A 20,585-nucleotide genomic window follows, 5' to 3' on the forward strand; every position below is an offset into this window, starting at 1 on the left:
TTTAGAGAGCCTGAGAAAGACAAGTAAGGAGTCTTTCTAAAAGGGCTGGATGGGAGTTTCATAGATGACCAGTTTATTGGTTCAATTGTGAACATTATCTACCCAAATGTCGCATTCACGTGCTAGTTGGAACTAGGAAACTGACATTTCCAACTTGCTAACTGGTTGTAGTTAGTTATGCGTGTGCCGCTTTCAACGAATCAGCAAGCCAGACATTTCAGAGATTCCTAGTTCTGACTAGCATATGAACTCTGCATCAGATGTATAGCAAAATCAGCTGCTGCCTCAGCCCGTCTGAAGTTGAGCTTGAAGTGGTTCTCCAAGAGTTCTGAGATCGACTCTCAATCTGAATCGTGTGTGTGTGGGTGCTGAAGTCTATGGAGCCACATAACCAGAGGAAGTCCACTCCTGAGCCGGGAAAGCTTGAGTCACATTCCTTTGTCAGTGGGAGAATGTCTCTGTGCTTTGAGTGGTGCTGGTGAGATCCCAGACCGCTCTATAACCACCTGCTTGTGTGTGGTTAAGAAACTGTTGAGAAAAATGCTCCTCCAATGCCTTTCCATTCCAGAGTTAACTGAAACAATGACGCTGCCTCTTTTAGTTAAGCTCATGAAACATGGAACTAACACTTTACATATTGCGTTTCTATAAAATGAATTCAGACAAGTGTCAGACCCCTTGACTTTTTCCAAGTTTTGTTATGTTACAGCGTTATTCTGAAATGGATTACATTTTAAAATCCTCATCAATCTACACACAATACCACAATCTCAAAGCAGAAACGTTTTTTTTTCATTCTTGCGAAAACAGATGTCTTATTTACAAAAGTATTCAGACCCTTTGCTATGAGACTTGAAATTGAGATCAGGTGCATCCTGTTTCCATTGACTATCCTTGAGATGTTTCTACAAATTGATTGGAGTCCACCTGTGGTAAATTCAATTGAATGGGCATGATTTGGAAAGACGCATATCTGTCTATATTAGGTCTCATAGTTGACAGCTACGAGACAGGATTGTGGCGAGGCACATATCTAGGGAAGGACACCAAAAAAATTCTGCAGCATTGAAGGTCCCCAAGAACACACTGGCCTCCAACATTCTGAAATGGAAGAAATTTGGAACCACCAAGACTCTTCCTAAAGGTAGCCGCAAGGCCAAATTGAGCAATCGGGGGAGAAGGGCCTTGGTCAGGGAGGTGACCAAGAACCCGATGGTCACTCTGAATGAGCTCTAGAGTTCATCTGTGGAGATGGGAGAACCTTCCAGAATGACAATAATCTCTGCAGCACTCCACCAATCAGGTCTTTATGGTAGTGTGGGCTGATGGAAGCCACTCCTCAGTAAAAGTGCCAAAAGGCACCTAAAGACTCTCAGACCATGAGAAACAAGATTCTAAACCAAGGTTAAACTCTTTGGCCTGAATGCCAAGCAAAGTACTCAATAAAGGGTCTGAATACTTGTGAATGTGATATTTCAGGGTTTAAAAAATATATAAATTAGCAAACTTTTTAAAATATATTTTTTACTATTTTTGCTTTGTAATTATGGGACATTGTGTGTAGATTTATGAGGGGGAAAATCATTTAATCTATTCTGGAATAAGGCTGTAATGTAACAAAATGTGTAAAAAGTCAAGGGGTCTGAATACTTTCTGAAGGCACTGTATTTGTTCAGTGTACATTGGATTTGAAAAAAAAGTAATCAATGTAAATGGTTGAGGGTGAAATTTAAACTACAAGATTGTCATCATTGTAACCAATTTTCACAAACCTTGTATAAAATATGTTGAATTTGTAACTTTGAAACAACATCAGATCTTCAATGTTATATATACTAGAAAGAAAATACTATATGCTGGGCAGCACCTCTTACTGGAGAGTTGATCTATCTACAGCTATCCCTTTGGTCTCCCATCCAGCGTTTCAACCAAGCCCATCTTTTATATTTGTTACTGACTACTACCAATGTGCTAAAGTAAGAATGATTATTGAGAAACATCTTAACTAAATATATTCACTGTTGCTATTGAAGTCATTCCAAAGGTTAGGTTTAACACAGCAAATAAAATGTAACCATATACCCTCCCTATAAGTCACCAAACATTAGGAACCCCCCACCCCTTTTGCCCTCAGAACAGCCTCAATTAGTTGGGGCATGGACTCTACGAGGTGTCCAAAGTGTTCCACAGGGATGCTGGCCCATGTTGACTCCAATGCTTCCCACAGTTGTGTCAAGTTGGCTGGATGTCCTTTGGGTGGTGGACCATTCATGATATGCACAGGAAACTGTTGAGTGTGAAAAACCCAACAGTAGTGCAGTTCTTAATACAAACCAGTGTGCCTGGCACTTACTACCATACTCCGTTCAAAGGCACTTAAACATGTTGTCTTGTCCATTCAACCTCTGAATGGCACACATACACAGTCCATGTCTCAATTGTCTTGAGGCTCAAAAATCCTTCTTCAACCTGTCTCATCCCCTTCATCTGCACTGATTGAAGTGGATTTAACAAGTGACATCAATATGAGATCATAGCTTTCACCTGGATTCACCTGGTCAGTCTGTCATGTTCTTAATGTTTTGTATATTCAGTGTATATCATCAAACATGATATTTAGGTCTATATAGCAGTTACAATGTCATCAACAGATGTTTCAATTCAACCATGAATTCAACTAAACATAGACACATATAAGCCTCGGGTTCAAGCTTTGGTTGATTTCAAATGGAATCTTCAAGTGTATATTGATTCAAGTCTCCATCTCAACCAAAATAATCCAAGTTAAAGAATAGGACTAAATCAAATCAAAGTTTATTTAAAGTGCGTTTAAAGTTTGATTAGGTTTTGTCCAATTCTTTAACTTGTATTTTTGGTTGAGATGGACATGTGAATCTAGCATATCAATTATAAATTTGTAGACAAACTGGAATTTGTTGACAACTGAGCACAATGTAATATCACTTTTGCCAAACAGCCAATAGCCTATTAACTTATCGACAAGTTCATAAATGGTATGTTGGATTCGTCTCCAACTAAACCAAATATAAAAACTCAAGAATATGATTAACGTAATTTAATATTAGTTAATAGATGTGGATATTTAGTTGCGTTGTCAACCAAACACAATTCAATAATATTTTTCTATTAACGTAAATAGCTGACAGTTAAGTCTATCTTATAAACTAATGTAACAGTAGTTCACTTCCACGGCCACATTTTGAGGTTGGCCTCCTGTAACTATAAATGTCTTCTTATGTAATCATGTTCCAGATAACATGCAAAGGTCACAGGTCTGTGGAGAGCATCACAATTGCTCTAATGATCTGCTCAGAATATCCAACAGCAGGCATCACGTGCACCATGTACTCTTAATGTAATCTTAACTCCAATCCAGGTCATTTGGTTGTGCTATTAGATGAAGCACAATGACTACATATTAAGTTTTAAATTCCTCTGCGTACACATCACGGACAAACTGAAATGGTCCACCCACACAGACAGCGTGGTGAAGAAGGAGCAGCAGCGCCTCTTCAACCTCAGGAGGTTGAAGAAATTTGACGTGTCACCAAAAGCACTCACAAACTTTTACAGATGCACAATCGAGAGCATCCTGTCGGGCTGTTTCACAGCCTGGTACGGCAACTGCTCCACCCACAACTATAAGGCTCTCCAGAGGGTAGTGAGGTCTGCACAATGCATCACCGGGGGCAAACTACCTGCCCTCCAGGACACCTACACCACCCGATGTCACAGGAAGGACAAAAAGATCATCAAGGACAATAACCACCCGAGCCACTGCCTGTTCACCCCGCTATCATCCAGAAGGCGAGGTCAGTACAGGTGCATCAAAGCAGGGACCGAGAGACTTAAAAACAGCTTCTATCACAAGGCCATCAGACTGTTAAACAGCCACCACTAACATTGAGGGCTGCTGCCAACATACTGATATTGTAATGATTATACTGATATCACTGCATTGTCGGAACTAGAAGCACCAGCATTTCGCTACACTCACATTAACATCTGCTAACCATGTGTATGTGGCAAATAACATTGGATTTAATTTGAAGTGTTAATGTTCAAAATATCTGACATTGTATTCCCATTTAAACTTTGTTGTGCATTTAAATGGTTAAAAGCACAGTGATAACACATTTAGAAGACAACTAAACCAAAAATCTGATAGTTTTCCCATTGGAATTTGCTTGTGCTTTAGGATGGTTGAAAGCATAGTGATAACACATTGGGAATTCAACAAACTTCTGGCTGTCTTTTTGAGTGGGTTGAAAAAAGCTTGAAATTTCATTCATCAACCAAATATTACCCACATTTTCACATTGAAATGATATGGTGTGCCCAGTGTGTTGCCACTATCTCCAATGACAACACTTGAGGTTTGTGCCATCCAAGAGACACCAAAGCCAAAGCTGTCTATAGTTGACACCCTTTTCTGCATAGAAGTCAAAGCTGACCAGCCACCGCCGACTTTCTGTCCCTTGGCATCGATGAAATGGAGGACAAATCACATGAGCTTCTCTGTGTTAAAGTATACAGTTTAATATAGAGCGTAGCTCTTTCTTACAAACCAGAGATGGACACGGCTGTGGATCCCCTCACAATGAGTGAGTATTCTGGAAGAAATGTGCTTAGGTGTGTATTGATTACGCCAATTCTGTTGCAAAATGTTTTGTCTGTTACAAAACGTTGAACAACAGAAACCGTTTACTACAAACGGAAAAAGATTTTCAATGAATAAGAGATATTTTATTGGACAAATTCAGGTAGGTCCCTCCCTGTTCCTATTGCTCTGTTTGCCTCCGTTTGGTTCTTAAACGGTAAACGGTTTCCGTTGTGAGACGTAATAAATACACCCCAGGAGGGAGATGTGCAAAAAGATGTTTCAGTCAGACAGTATAGTGAAGATGGATCTCCAGGCAAGTCCAGATGACATAAATGTACTAACACACCACATGTTGTATTAAAAACACTTTATTTTTGTACTTATTAGGCAAAGATCAGAAGTCTCGTAAGAGGGGTACGCGTCACCTGCGGCTGTGTGGCCTCCAGAAAGGAGAAAGAGGAAGAGGAGAAGAATCCCACCATTTCCTGTCCTTTAAACATTTTTTTCCCTATTAATTCAATTTTTCTGTTGAATTTTTATGAATCATGAATCAATCATTTATTCTATTAATAGTTTTTTTAAATTATTTTTTTATTTAAATTATTGCATTCCAAAGTTTGTCTTTGAGTTGTAATTTTCCTAAAACTATAAGAGGTGACTAGAGCTCAGATATGAGCATGTGCACTCCATGACATCTGCTTATTAGACATGAAAACAGAATGTGAACTTGATCGTCCATGGCAACAACCCCAGGGGGTAGTTCTGTCATGAACACATCCTATCAACAGATGGCGCCATTGACCTAAACTCTGTGGTAGCTTTTATTTACCCCTGAACTGTACTACTGGAGCATTTAGTTATTCGTTCACAAGTGAATGCATTTCCATTGAAAGAAATATTATGACCAAAACATGCAAAAACATTTTTTTCCCCATGGTAATGTAAAATCTCTTCAACATACACTGTAAGAGATCTGTGTACTGATGAATAAATCAATAAATCCTTCATGCTGTAATAACCTTTCCCCTGACAGTCCATTCAAAACCACACATAGTCTAGACTTCAACCTCTGGGGAACATGTGTTTTAATGAAGGCACATATTTTGATAATGGAACTGTTGGCAGTCCTGTATGTATGAAGTTATTTGAAATAAGCTTACTGCTATGTATCAGATACCTATATGAAAGAGACTCTGCAGTCTTCTGAGTGCACACCAGATTCCTATGCTGCCTGTGTTTTCTAAAGGGCACTCGTTTTTCTGTCATATAATTCCATTGCCAGAGGCTCTCTAATTGGTTTCTCTGAAGCGGTGATTCAGACTCCTTTTCCCTGTTGATAAGTATAGCTGAATCACAACACATTAGTATTCTCCATCCATGTGATGAAGTGAAAATGAAGGTGTCCCTGCTCCCCTGAGTCTGCCAGTGAGTGGTGGATTAGCAGGCTGCATCATGGCAGGGGCTGCAGCTCAGACTCTGAGACTGTGATTCAGCTGATAGCTCCATTTCAAAAAATAGTTTTCTCTTTGATGGTTCGCATACAGATATCTGTAGTTACAGACACACATCCGACAGAGAAAGGCAGACACACAGACAGACACACATCCGACAGAAAAGGCAGACACAGACAGACACACATCCGACAGAGAAAGGCAGACACACAGACAGACACACATCCGACAGAGAAAGGCAGACACACAGACAGACACACATCCGACAGAGAAAGGCAGACACACAGACAGACACACATCCGACAGAGAAAGGCAGACACACAGACAGACACACATCCGACAGAGAAAGGCAGACACATCCGACAGAGAAAGGCAGACACACAGACAGACACACACCAGACAGAGAAAGGCAGACACACAGACAGACAGACACCAGACAGAGAAAGGCAGACACACAGACAGACAGACACCAGACTTATGACAGCTATGATTGTGTCTTCCCGGATTTTACGCTCAGGCTAAAAGGTTTATTCTGTTCTACTGAGCCATTTACTTGATGTTCATATTCTTATCTTGCATTATTTCGTAGTGTTGTTGCATTGTCCAGAAGGAAAAGGACTGTGTATAGTGTACCATGCGTATCCCGTGTAGCTCAGTTGATAAAGCGTGGCACTTGCGTAGCTAAGGGTTCAATTCCCACAGGCGACCCGAATGAAAATGTATGTACATGTATCCAGTACATGTTATAAACGAAAGTTGAATTTGAAACACACACCGTTCTTTGATGGGAGAATGTAGGTTATCAGCACAATGCCTAGAGAAGCATTGGACTTGTCATACTTCTAAATGACCATAGGTTAGTATCTGGCGTTCAATAAGAGACAGTGCTCTATCTGACAGTCTGATGCTTAGGCTCAGACATAAGTCTTCCCTCGCTCTCTGACTGAAGGTTGTTTTTCTCTTTCCCAGTCTCAGGAAGAAGGCTGTCTGAGAGGAGTTTGTTCCGTTTGAGTGGTTTGCTACCTGATTCAAATAATGATTATCTTAATTGAACCCATTTGGACTCTCCATCACAACACCACTGCTGCTGAGAGGAAGGGAGTAGAGGTTTAACACCACTTACCCTGCTCCACTCTCAGAATGTTTCCATGTGCTGTTGAATGGTAGAAATGCACATGTCTGTTTTGTCACGTGGGCAGGAAAAAAGGCCCTCAGGCATGACATCTGATTCTCCATTAAAGTGGATGTCGAGATGTCAAAACCCATTGTTGTTCACGGCACTTCAACACCCTGTCTGTTTGTCTATGTAAATGTCTCGTGGAGAGATGACTGAAGGCATGGCCGAGCGACAGGGAAAGTAGATCAAGCAGATGCAGCGGACCATGGGATTAGATCCTGCGAGAGCACAGCTGCCTAAAACATGTGCTGCCATAATGGCCATCAGAAAAGAGCATCTGGGACTCACCCCAGCAGACGCACATGCAGGCGCACACACACACATACACACACGCACACACTAAAAACGACTGATGAGGTAATTTACAGGAACAGATAACTTGGTAAACAGATTAAATCAAATCCAACTTTACTTGTCACATGCGTTGAATACAAGAAGTGTAGACCTTACAGTGAAATACTTACTTACAAGCCCTTAAACAACAGTGCAGTTCAAGAAGAGTTAAGAAAATATTTACCAAATAAACTAAAGTAAAACATCTAAAAGAATTTAAAGTAACACAATTGAGCTAATTTGTACATGTAGGTAGGGATGAAGTGACTATGCATAGAGAATAAACAGTGAGTAGCAGCAGTGTACAACACAAATAGAGGGGGTGGGGGGTCAATGTAATAGTCCGGTGACCATTTGATTAATTGTTCAGCAGCTTATGGCTTGGGGGTAGAAGCTGTTAAGGAGCCTTTTGGTCCTAGACTTGGCTCTCCAGTACCACTTGCCGTGTGGTAGCAAAGAAAACAGTCTATGACTTGGGTGACCAGTCTCTGACAATTTTATGGGCTTTCCTCTGACACCGCCTATTATATAGGTCCTGGATTGCAGGAAGTTTGGCCCCAGTGATGTACTGGGCCGTACGCACTACGCTCTGTAGCGCTTTACGGTCAGTTGCCGAGAAGTTGCCATACCAGGCGGTGATGCAACCGGTCAGGATACTCTCAATGGTTCAGCTGTAGAACTTTGTGAGGATCTCAGGACCCATGCCAAATATTTTCAGTCTCCTGATGGGGAATGGTTTTGTTGTCCCCTCTTCACGACTGTCTTAGTGTGTTTGGACCATGATAGTTTGTTGGTGATGTGGACACCAAGGAACTTGAAACTCTCGACCCGCTCCACTACAGCCCTGTCGATGTTAATGGGGGCCTGTTCGGCCCGCCTATTCCTGTAGTCCACGATCAGCTCCTTTGTCCTGCTCACATTGAGGTAGAGGTTGTTGTCCTGGCACCACACTGCCAGTTCTCTGACCTCCTCCCTATAGGCTGTCTCATCATTGTCAGTGATCAGGCTGATCACACTGTTGTGTCGTCAGCAAACTTAATGATACTGTTGGAGTCGTGTTTGACCATGCAGTCGTGGGTGAACAGGAAGTACAGGAGGGGACTAAGTACACACCCCTAAGGGGCCCCAGTGTTGAGGATCAGCGTGACAAATGTGTTGTTGCCTACGCTTACCACCTGGGGACGGCTGTCAGGAAGTCCAGGATCCAGTTGCAGAGGGAAGTGTTAAGTCCCAGGGTCCTTAGTGTAACAGTTGTTAAAGTACTTTGTGAATTTCACCAGGTTCATATATTAATACAGCATGATTATTTGTTATTATGCATGCCTGCATCCTGGGAATAGGGGAGTGTGTACTTATGTTTTGCCCTGGGTGCTCGTGCTCAAATCATTCTGATGCACTATGAGAGGTAGGCACGCTTTTTCTTCAGAAAAGTTTGATTCCTTTAAGCACAAAGTCATACACAGTGTTTTGTTCATAAATAATGATGTATATTTAGAGGTTACTTATAAGTGGATGGCATTGTTAAGATGCAATTGTAATTGTACTTTTTAGGATGATATTAACATTCTGAATTGAACATGTGGTTACGAGCCAGCTAAGGTATTAGCTAGCTATTGTATGTGTGAACGATGGCTAGCTCCTCGAATGATCACAGTCCCTTGTATTGTGTCTGTTGTAGAAAGAGACAACGATTCGCAGAACATATTTGTGCTCTACAAATGTTTTGTCTTTTCTTTTGGATGCAGGTATGTGGTTTTATCTATGTCAAATATATGTTATTTGTTGATACATAATAAGGAGAGGCTATATTAATGTTTGCACTCTAGCAAATCATTTTGATGCACTATGAGAGGAAGAGGCGACGATTTGCAGAACATTTTTGTGCTCTACAAATATTTTGTGTTTTCTTTTGGATGCAGAGAGTGAATTCTGATTCATTAAAACAACCTGATCTCCGAAGTCCACGTCTACAACCACACACAACGCAGAGCTCCAGCGGTGCAGTACAGCACTGGTGACATTAGCTTAGTGATGAGCTCTGTGTGCACTATGGTGTTGAACGCTGAGCTGTAGTCAATGAACAGAATTATCACATAGGTGTTCCTTTTGTCCAGGTGGGAAAGGACAGTGTGGAGTGCAATTGAGATTGCATCATCTGTGGATCTGTTGTGGCGGTATGCGAATTGGAGTGGGTTGAGGGTATCCGGGAGGATGGTGTTGATGTGAACCATGACCAGCCTTTCAAAGCACTTCATGGCTACCGACATGAGTGCTACAGGGCGGTAATCATTTAGGCAGGTTACCTTCGCTTCCTTGGGCACAGAGACTATGGTGGTCTGCTTGAAACATGTAGGTATTACAGACTCAGTCAGGGAGAGGTTGAACATGTCAGTGAAGACACTTGCCATTTGGTCCACGCATGCTTTGAGTACACGTCCTGGTAATCCATCTGGCCCCGCGGCTTTGTGAATGTTGACCCGTTTAAAGGTCTTGCTCACATCGGCTACCGAGAGCGTTATCGCACAGTCATCCAGAACAGCTGGTGCTCTCGTGCATGCTTCAGTGTTGCTTACCTCAAAGCGAATATAAAAGGCATGGGTACTTTTGATACTTCTTGCTTTAGTTTTTGCTTGTAAGCAGGAATCAGGAGGATAGAATTATGGTCAGATTTACCAAATAGAATGCGGGGGAGAGCTTTGTATGCATCTTTGTGTGTGGAGTAAAGGTGGTCTAGAGGTTTTTTTCCTCTTGTAAAAAGTTGTAAAACTGATTTAAGTTTGCCTGCATTAAAGTCCCCGTCCACTAGGAGCGCCGCTTCTGGGTGAGCATTTTCTTGTTTGCTTATGGCCTTATAGAGTTGGTGGAGTGCGGTCTTAGTACCAGCATCGGTCTGTGATGGTAAATAGACGGCTACAAATAATATAGATGAGAACTCTCTTGGTAGATAGTGGAGTCTACAGATTATCATAAATACAATTTGATTTGATTTGATAAAGTACTCTGCCTCAGGCGAGCAATAGCTCGCACCAGCTGTTATGGACAAAAAGACACATACCCCCTCCCCTCGTTTTACCAGTCGTAGATTAGATGGATTAATTTCTGTGTTCTGTCAGTTTAATCTCTGAATAATATTTATATTATTCAATTGACAGCGGGTCTACTTAATCGTGTGAAAATGCATTTAAGTTTACTTACAAATAAATATACTGATATGTAGGCCTACTACTCTAACCTCATTCTCCTGTTAAATTCATGTACAAAACAACTAATATTCTGTAATGTTCTGATGACGTCAATAAATACATCATACAACTAGGACTCAAAGAGCAATAAAAACAGAACAATTGTATATCAAAAGGCTACGCACGTGTTTTCATTTGGAACTTTTTTTTGTAGTCCTCTTGGACGATAATTAACCAGTTCCGTGTGGGAATTTTAAAATCTGAGGCACTACGGCACTGGGTACTATCAACTCATTTGGTGAGGTACAGCTAGTCTGATTAATCATGCTGTAATACACAATTAATTGGTATATAAAGCCTGAGAAATGTGTGTGCAAAATCGTTTAAATGTACCTTACAAGCCAGAATGTTGAATACAATCACATTTAAACCTACTCTACCGGTTGTCTGGCCGGTTTGTCCTTCAGCTGCTCGAAATTTGAAAAAAAATATCCACAAGAAAGTATTGTTTACCTGACTTTTTAGAGAGCCGGTAGGTATATAGTTAGGTTCAGCACAAAGGTCAAATGTGTTTCATATTGGATATTCGGTTTCCTCTTATCAATAGCAATTGAACCAAGCAATGCCGTGACACATTTTATATTCTGAATCAGAGGAGGATGGAGAACAAGCAACACCTTATTTACACCAAGTAAAAATATATACGTAACATGCAACAATTTCAAAGATTTGACTGAGTTACAGTTTATATAAGCAAATCAGTTATTAGAAATTAATTCAATAGTCCCTAATCCATGGATTTCATATGACTAGGCAGGGGCGCAGCCATGGATGGGCATGGGAGGGCATAGGCCTACCCACTTGGGAGCCAGGCCCTGGAAATCATAATGACTTTTTCCCCACAAAAGGGCTTTATTACAGACATAAATACTCCTCTGCACCCTCTCCCCCCTCGGATGATCCCACAGGTGAAGATGTAGAGGTCCTGAGGTGGCGTGGTTACACGTGGTCTGCAGTTGTGAGACCAGTTGGGTTGGACGTTGGACCATTCTTGCAACCATTCTTGCAATCAATATGCCAGTTGCACACTCTCAAAACTTCAGACATCTGTGGCATTGTGTTGTGTGGCAAACTGCACATTTTTAGTGGCCTTTTATTGTCTGCTACACAAGGTGCACCTGTGTAATGATCATGCTGTTTAATCAGTTTCTTGATATCTGTGGCATTGTGTTGTGTGGCAAACTGCACATTTTTAGTGGCCTTTTATTGTCCGCTACACAAGGTGCACCTGTGTAATGATCATGCTGTTTAATCAGTTTCTTGATATCTGTGGCATTGTGTTGTGTGGCAAACTGCACATTTTTAGTGGCCTTTTATTGTCCCCTACACAAGGTGCACCTGTGTAATGATCATGCTGTTTAATCAGTTTCTTGTCAGGCGGATTGATTATCTTGATAACCAGTGTTTTTTTTAAATAAGCTTTTTGTGTGTATGGAACATTTCTGGGATCTTTAATTTCAGCTTAAGAAACATGGGACCAACACTTTACATATTACGTTTCTATTTTTGTGTGTTCATATTTTTGTTCAGTATATTTTATTTGATTGAACATTGAAATCCAAATAAATTAGTTATGATAAGAGTTTTAAAGTATTAATGTGCTGTCGTTGTATGGAGGAGACCAAGGCGCAGCGTACATACTTTTTTAATGAAAGAACAAACACTGAACTGAATAAAACAAAACAAAACGCTATTATGGCTAGTGCAGACAGGCAACTAACCATAGACTTAGAACCCAGAAACTACCCAAGGAATATGGCTACCTAAAAATGGTCCCCAATCAGAGACAACGATAAACAGCTGCCTCTGATTGAGAACCAATCCAGGCAACCACAGACATATAAACACCTAGACTTACAAAAACCCCTAGACATACAAAACCCCTAAACAATACAAAACTAAACAAACCACACTCGTCACACCCTGACCTAACCAAAATAATAAAGAAAACAAAGATAACTAAGGTCAGGGCGTGACAAGGAGACACAAATGACTTTTTGTCATCTGAAAATGACAAATGGATGATTGCATCTACACTGAAAGTTGGGATGAAGTGATAACAGGATGATGAAATGATATGGCAACTAAAAATGAACAAGCCTGCACCAACCGTCTGTGTGTGTGTGAGAGAGAGAGACAGAGAGAGATTGTTCATTTCACTTTTGTTTGATCTATTTCACTTGCTTTGGCAATGTAAACATACGTTTCCCATGCCAATAAAACCCTTTGGAGAGAGAGAGAGAGAGAGAGAGAGAGAGAGAGAGAGAGAGAGAGAGAGAGAGAGAGAGAGAGAGAGAGAGAGAGAGAGAGAGAAAGAGAGAGAGAGAGAGAGAGAGAGAGAGAGAGCAAAGGAAAGGTGAGAGTGAAAAAGTGTGCTTGTGAATGTGTAAGGTGTGTGGCTGGAGCTTTTTCTGATCATTACTTGAGTTTCATTACAAATATTTTATAGCATAGTGTTTTATGAATACGCATGGTAAACACTGAGTCAAGGAGGCCGTTTTATGTGTGATATCTGTTTGACTGTTAAATGAGAAACAATGACACGACACAACTGTTTTATGGCAGGCTATCTGGCCAACCCCTGTACTTTCGCACTGTTGTTGGCAGGGTAGCCAATAGGATCGCCAAAGATAGATTAATGGTCAAGGTGTCACGCCCTGACCTGAGTATTCTTTGTTTTCTTTATTGTTTTGGTTAGGTCAGGGTGTGACATGGGTGATGTATGTGTTTTTTGTACTGTCTAGGGGTTTTGTAGGTTTTTGGGGTGTTTAATATCTAGGTGTTTATATATGTCTATGGTTGCCTAGATTGGTTCTCAATTAGAGGCAGGTGTGTATCGTTGTCTCTGATTGGGAACCATATTTAGGCAGCCATCTACTGTGGGTATTTTGTAGGTTATTGTCTATGTCTAGTTGCCTGTGTCTGCACGTTTGTAGTATAGCGGCACGGTTGTTTTTGGTAGTTTGTTTAGTGTCCGTCTTCATTAAATATATAACATGTATTCATATTATGCTGCGCTTTGGTCTCCTCTTTATGACGAATGTGACACAAGGAGTATCAGCTGGCCATCAGTAATGGACCTAACGCTCTCCATAGAGGACTGAGGGGCTTCAGAAAGGTAAAAACAACCACAAAAAAATTTTGAAACACAGACTGTATCTCCGTATCATATGTGTATACATGAATGAATAAAGACCGTATGTCAACTAGACCCCGTAAAATCAAGTTTTATTGGTCACATACATACACATGGTTCGCAGATGGGAGTGTGGAGAAATGCCTGTTTCTAGTTCTGACAGTTCAGCAATATCTAACAAGTAATCTAACAATTCCACAACAACTACCTTATACACACACATGTAAAGGGATGGAATAGGATTTTATAAATATATAACTGAGCGGCATAGGCAATATGGTATTAAATACAGTTTAAACATATGAGATGAGTAACGCAAGATATGTAGACATTATAAAAGTGACTAGTGATCCATTTATTAAAGTGGCCAATGAGTTCAAGTCTGTATGTAGGTAGCAGCCTCTCTGTGTTTGTGCTGTTGCGCCTTCTTCACCATGCTGTCTGTGTGAGTGGACCATTTCAGTTTGTTCTTGATGTGTACGCCAAGGAACTTAATTTTCCACCTTCTCCACTGCTGTCCCGTCGATGTGGATAGGGGTGTGCTCCCTATGCTCTGTCCTGAAGTCTACGATCATGTTCTTTGTTGACCTTGAGTGAGAGGTTGTTTTCCTGACACCACACTCCGAGTGCCCTCATCCTCCCTGTAGGCTGTGTTGTCGTTGTTGGTGATCAAGCCCACTACTGTTGTCATCTGCAAAATTGATGATTGAGTTGGAGGCATGTATGGCCATGCAGTCCTGAGTGAACAAGGAGTACAGGAGGGGGCTGAGCACGCACCATTGTGGGGTTCCAGAGTTCAGGATCAACGAAGTGGAGATGTTGTTTCCTACCTTCACCACCTGGGGGCGGCTCATCAGGAAGTCCAGGACCCAATTGCACAGGGCGTGGTTGAGACCCAAGGCCTGAAGCTTAATGATGAGCTTGGAGGGTACTATGGTGTTGAATGCCGAGCTGTAGTCAATGAACAGCATTCTTACATAGGTATTCCTCTTGTCCAGATGGGATAGGGCAGTGTGACAGCGACTGCATCATCTGTGGACCTATTAGGGCGGTATGTCAATTGAAGGGTGGCAGGTAAGGTGGAGGTGACCTGATCCTTGACTAGTCTCTCAAAGCACTACATGATGACGGAAGTGAGTGCTATGGGGTGATGGTCACTTAGTTCAGTTACCTTTGGCTTCTTGGGTACAGGAGCAATGGTGGCCATCTTGAAGCATGTGGGAACAGCAGACTGGGATAGATAGAGATTGAATATGTCTATGTCTACGCATGCCCGGGATGCGGCTAGGGATGCCGTCGGGGCCGGCAGCCCTGCGACGGTTAACACGTTTAAATGTGTTACTCACGGCGGCCACGGAGAAGGAGAGGCAGGCCCATAGTCCTTGGTAGTGGGCCGTGGCAGTGTAGTAACCTCAAAGTGGGCAAAGAAGCTGTTTAGTTTGTCTGGAAGCAAGTCGTTGGTGTCCGTGACATGGCTGGTTTTCTTTTTGCAGTCCGTGATTGCCTGTAGACCCTGCCACATATGTCTCGTGTCTGAGCTGTTGAATTGCGGTGCCACTTTGTCCCTATACCGATATTTTGTTTGATTGCCTTGCGGAGGGAATAACTACACTTTGTATTTGGTCATATTACAAGTCATATTTCCATGTTAAATGCAGTGGTTCGCACTTTCAGTTTTGCGTGAATCCCGCCATCTATCCACAGTTTCTGGTTAGGGTAGATTTTAATAGTTACAGTGGGTACAACTTCTCCGATGCACTTACTTTATAACCTCACTCAACGAATCAGTGTATAAATCTATATTATTCTCTGAGGCCACCCGGCACGTTTCCCAGTCCGCATGATTAAAACAATCTTGAAGTGTGGATTCCGATTGGTCAGACCAGCGTTGACTGGTTCTCGTTGGGGTACATCCTGTTTTAGTTCCTCCTGGTTGGCGCAAAAAGGACGGAAGGAGCAAAATGGAGTCGTGTTCAGATTTGCCAAAGTGAGGGCAGGAGAGGGCCTTGTATGCATAAAATTGTTCTCAAATTAGCTTTGTTAAAATGCCCAGCTACAATAAATGCAGCCTCAGGATATATGGTTTGCATAGTGTCCAGTGCAGTTCCTTGTGGGCTGTCGTGGTATCGGCTTGAAGGGGGATATACACTGCTGTGACAATAACCGACCAAGAATTCTCTTGGGATACTATGGTCGGCATTTGATTGTGAGGAATTCTAGGTCGGTTGAACAAAAGGACTTGAGTTCCTGTATCTTATGATTACACCATGAGTTGTTAATCATGAAGCATACACCCTTGGCCTTCTTCCCAGAGATGTTTATTTCTGTCATAAAGAATCTGGAGGCTGTACCGCCTCCGAGAGAGCCATGTTTCCATGAAACAGAGTATGTTACAATCCCTGATGTCTCTCTGGAAAGCAACCCTTGCCCCAATTTCGTCTACCTTGTAACTTAGAGACTGGACATTGGCGAGTAAAATACTCCGAATTCTGACCAGGAGGCCGCTCCATCTACCTCTTCTGCAGCGACAATGCTTTGGGTCAGCCTCTGGAATCGGATCCAATGCCCTGGGTTGTGGTGCGAACAGAGGATCCACTTCGGGAAAGTCGTATTCCTGGTCGTAATGTTGGTAAGTTGATGTTGCTCTGATATCCAATAGTTCTTCCTGGCTGTTTTAATAAGATTTTATTGGCTAACAATGTAAGAAATAATACGATTGAAGTCAGAAGTTCACATACTGTAACGGCGTTCTTCGTTTGTAGGAAGATAGTCGGACCGAAATGCAGCGTGGTGGTTACTCATGATCTTTAATGAAGGATCGCTATACATGAAATAACTTATACAACAAACGGAACGTGAAATCTAATTACAGCCTATCTGGTGAACACTACACAGAGACAGGAACAATCACCCACGAAATACAAAGTGAAACCTCTGCTACCTAAATACGGTTCCCCATCAGAGACAACAAGAATCACCTGACTCTGATGGAGAACCGCCTCAGGCAGCCAAGCCTATACTAGACACACCCCTAATCAACCACAATCCCAATGCCTACAAAAACCCCAATACGACAATACAATAACCCCATGTCACACCCTGGCCTGAACAAATAATTAAAGAAAACACAAAATACTAAGACCAAGGCGTGACACATACACCTTAGCCAAATACATTTAACCCCTCTGCACACGGAACCCGCTAGCGGGCTGAAATGCCACAACATACGGTGATCGCTACATAAATAGTCATATTAAACATTCATGAAAATACAAGTGTCTCACATGTATTGAAAGCCTAGAATCTTGCTAATCCAACTGCGTTGTCAGATTTAAAAAAAAAGATTTGCTGCGAAAGAATACGATGCGATTATCTGAGCATAGAGCCCCATAAAAATAAAATACAAATTTAACCAGCACAGGTGTAAAATAATCACAAACTGCATTAAAATAAGTTGTTAACCTTTGACGATCTTCGTCTGTTTGTAATTCCAATGTTCATTGTTACACAATGTTTGATAATCTGTTTTTTATAGCCTAACACGAAACATTTTGTGAACCGCTTGTGTCGTGAATTCCGTCTCATTCCATTTTCGATGACACATTCCAGTTAAATAACCCACACAGAACGTGACTTTTCCAGTCATGTTTGGTTTCGCTGCAATCAACTGGTTTGTTTGTAACACAATCAAACCAGATGGGCCATTTCGCGGGACGTATTGACTGAAAGAAACCAATTTGAAGACTACAAGTCATGACATCATTGTGCACCAATGATTTGCCCGCTGTTTCGTTAATTGACTGTCTTTTAACCCAATGACCACTGATTGTCTTAATTTAGCTGTACTAAACGGCAATACGCCATGTTTATGTGTTGCAAGACCAACCCATGTAGTAAGCTTCAGCGTGAAGGGAGTCATTAGCTATTGAAGTTTCATACCGGAAGGAGTTAGCATATTACGCACTGCATTGTTTGGTGAACACGCAGATTCAGCTGTTTATATATCAATCATTATGGCGACTAAGTCAGGGAAAGCTAAATCTAAGTCTAGATATACAGATGTACACACAATTTTAGAATAAATTGATTGGGAAGGTGAGACAGATTGTTGTTGGATGATTCATTTAGCGATTGTGGAGGAATATTTTTTGAATGGGAGAGGACATTGTTTTGGACTGGTAAGTTCTTATCATGCTAATGCCCTTGTTTGAAATTAATAATATAAAAAATATATATATATATATATATATTTTAAATTTAGAAGCAATATATAAACATGTAATGTCATAATGTGAGATGCATGTGTCTGCCACCCCAACCCACATGAAATGGCCTATTTGAGGCTGTTGAGGAGAGGGCAGGACCACATCAATGGCCAAAGTGAAATGGAGACCGTAGATACAGCTGAAATGTCATAATATAAGAGACAGTAGATCTAGCAGGTAATGATAATATAATATATTCAACCTAATATATTCAACCTTTCACTCTTATTTATATATTATATATATATTTTTTATGTGTGTTTATTATACCTGTTGATACAGGGCTCATATGTGAAATTATTCTAATGGAACATTTTCTTTCACAGTGACACTGACTCCGAATGGGAGTCTTATGGGGGCCATTCAATAACCTGGAATTTAATATGTGGGACAAACATCCAATTGAAGCCCTACATGCAGAATTCGGTCTAAAATTCTACAAATCCAGAGAAATACACCAACTAATGCATGTAGGGCAGAATGGGCCACTCTCCAGTAATGAAAATATCATTAAACTTTTGGCTACATCTAAATTCAAGTCTACAATTTAAAGCACTTCAAACCCAAGAGCTGAGCCCAGAAACGAGCCCTCTCAGTCAGCTAGTGTTGGACCTAACCAACCAAGCTGACATCAGCACTGCTTCAACCATTTTTTTTTATTCCAATAAACAAAATCATGAACCAATCATAGGACTCATATTTACATTGGAAAAACAAAACAAAATCCCAAAGCTGACTAAATTGCTATCTGACCCTAAACAGAGAATATGAATTGGCTGATTATCTCTAATCTGTCAGAGATACGAAGCAGCCAGATCCTTGCCAGGTGCAGGCGGAGTAACCACCAATTGGCAATAGAAACCGGCAGACATAAAAACACATGGCTACCCAAAGAGGAGTGTATATGTGGTCACTGCTCGACAGGGGATGTAAAAACAGATGTACTTTCTCCTTTACTGTGTGAAATATTCCTCACCAAGGGATTCATTATTCACAGAAATGACTACATTTTTTAAAACATTTTTGACTTATTAAACCTAGAGTAAAAACTGAAATACACATGGGCGAAGGAGCAATGGCTCCTCTTGCAGCCAAATATGTATTTGCCTGCTATAGCCTGAGGGACACTGAATAATAACAACTGCATAGTAAATAGTAACCTACTTATTATTTGTATTATTACTATTATTGTTATTGCTACTGTTATTTCTATTATTGTTATTGCTACTGTTATTTCTATTATTGTTATTGCTACTGTTATTTCTATTATTGTTATTGCTACTGTTATTTCTATTATTGTTATTGCTACTGTTATTTCTATTATTGTTATTGCTACTGTTATTTCTATTATTGTTATTGCTACTGTTATTTCTATTATTGTTATTGCTACTGTTATTACTATTATTGTTATTGCTACTGTTATTTCTATTATTGTTATTGCTACTGTTATTTCTATTATTGTTATTGCTACTGTTATTTCTATTATTGTTATTGCTACTGTTATTTCTATTATTGTTATTGCTTGTTATTTCTATTATTGTTATTGCTACTGTTATTTCTATTATTGTTATTTCTATTTCTATTGTTATTGCTACTGTTATTTCTATTATTGTTATTGCTACTGTTATTTCTATTATTGTTATTGCTACTGTTATTTCTATTATTGTTATTGCTACTGTTATTTTTATTATTGTTATTGCTACTGTTATTTCTATTATTGTTTATCATTCCAAATAGTAGTGGAATGGGTAGTAGGGTGATGGTAATGATAACAGTTTAATGATGATTGATGGTAGTAGTAGTAGTAATGATGATGGTAGTTATAGTACTGATGTAATGGTGAAGATGACAGTTATTTAGTTATAAGTTATAGTTTAATTTTCCATGTTTAGCTTTTCATATTACATTCCTACTATATTGTTATTTTTGGATTTAAATTTGTATTATTATTTACTACCATTTTATATTATTTGTTATTGTTTATAATTTTGTTACAATGTATATTGTACACATTGTTGCTTTGGCAATATTGACACAATGTTTTTCATGCCAATAAAGCAGCTTGAATTTGAGAAGCAGAGAGAAATAGAGACAGTCAGAGAGAAACAGAGAGGAATAGAGACAGAAAAAGAGAGAAATAGAGACAGCGAGAGATGTAGGGAGAAATAGAGAGAGAAACAAGGAGACTGCGATAGAGAGAGGTAAACAGACATATGTAGAGAGAAATAGAGGCAGATAGAGACTGAAATAGAGGGAAATAGAAATAGATACACAGAGAGAGAAATAGAGACAGTGATATAGAGAGAGAAAGAAACAAAGAGAAATAGAGACAGAAACAGAGAGAGAATCAGAGAGAC

At 40.4% G+C, this 20,585-nt stretch overlaps 1 long non-coding RNA gene across 1 annotated transcript; it reads left to right on the forward strand.

Moving 5' to 3' along the window:
* Nucleotides 1-13,781: 13,781 nt before the first annotated feature.
* On the forward strand, nt 13,782-19,470 carry LOC124040730. Its single transcript, XR_006839778.1, has 3 exons — nt 13,782-13,945; nt 16,489-16,592; nt 18,555-19,470. It is a non-coding gene; the product is annotated as an uncharacterized LOC124040730 (long non-coding RNA).
* Nucleotides 19,471-20,585: the final 1,115 nt, after the last annotated feature.

The sequence above is a fragment of the Oncorhynchus gorbuscha genome, linkage group LG08 (assembly GCF_021184085.1).
Source record: "Oncorhynchus gorbuscha isolate QuinsamMale2020 ecotype Even-year linkage group LG08, OgorEven_v1.0, whole genome shotgun sequence".
In the NCBI taxonomy this organism is placed as follows: Eukaryota; Metazoa; Chordata; class Actinopteri; order Salmoniformes; family Salmonidae; genus Oncorhynchus; species Oncorhynchus gorbuscha.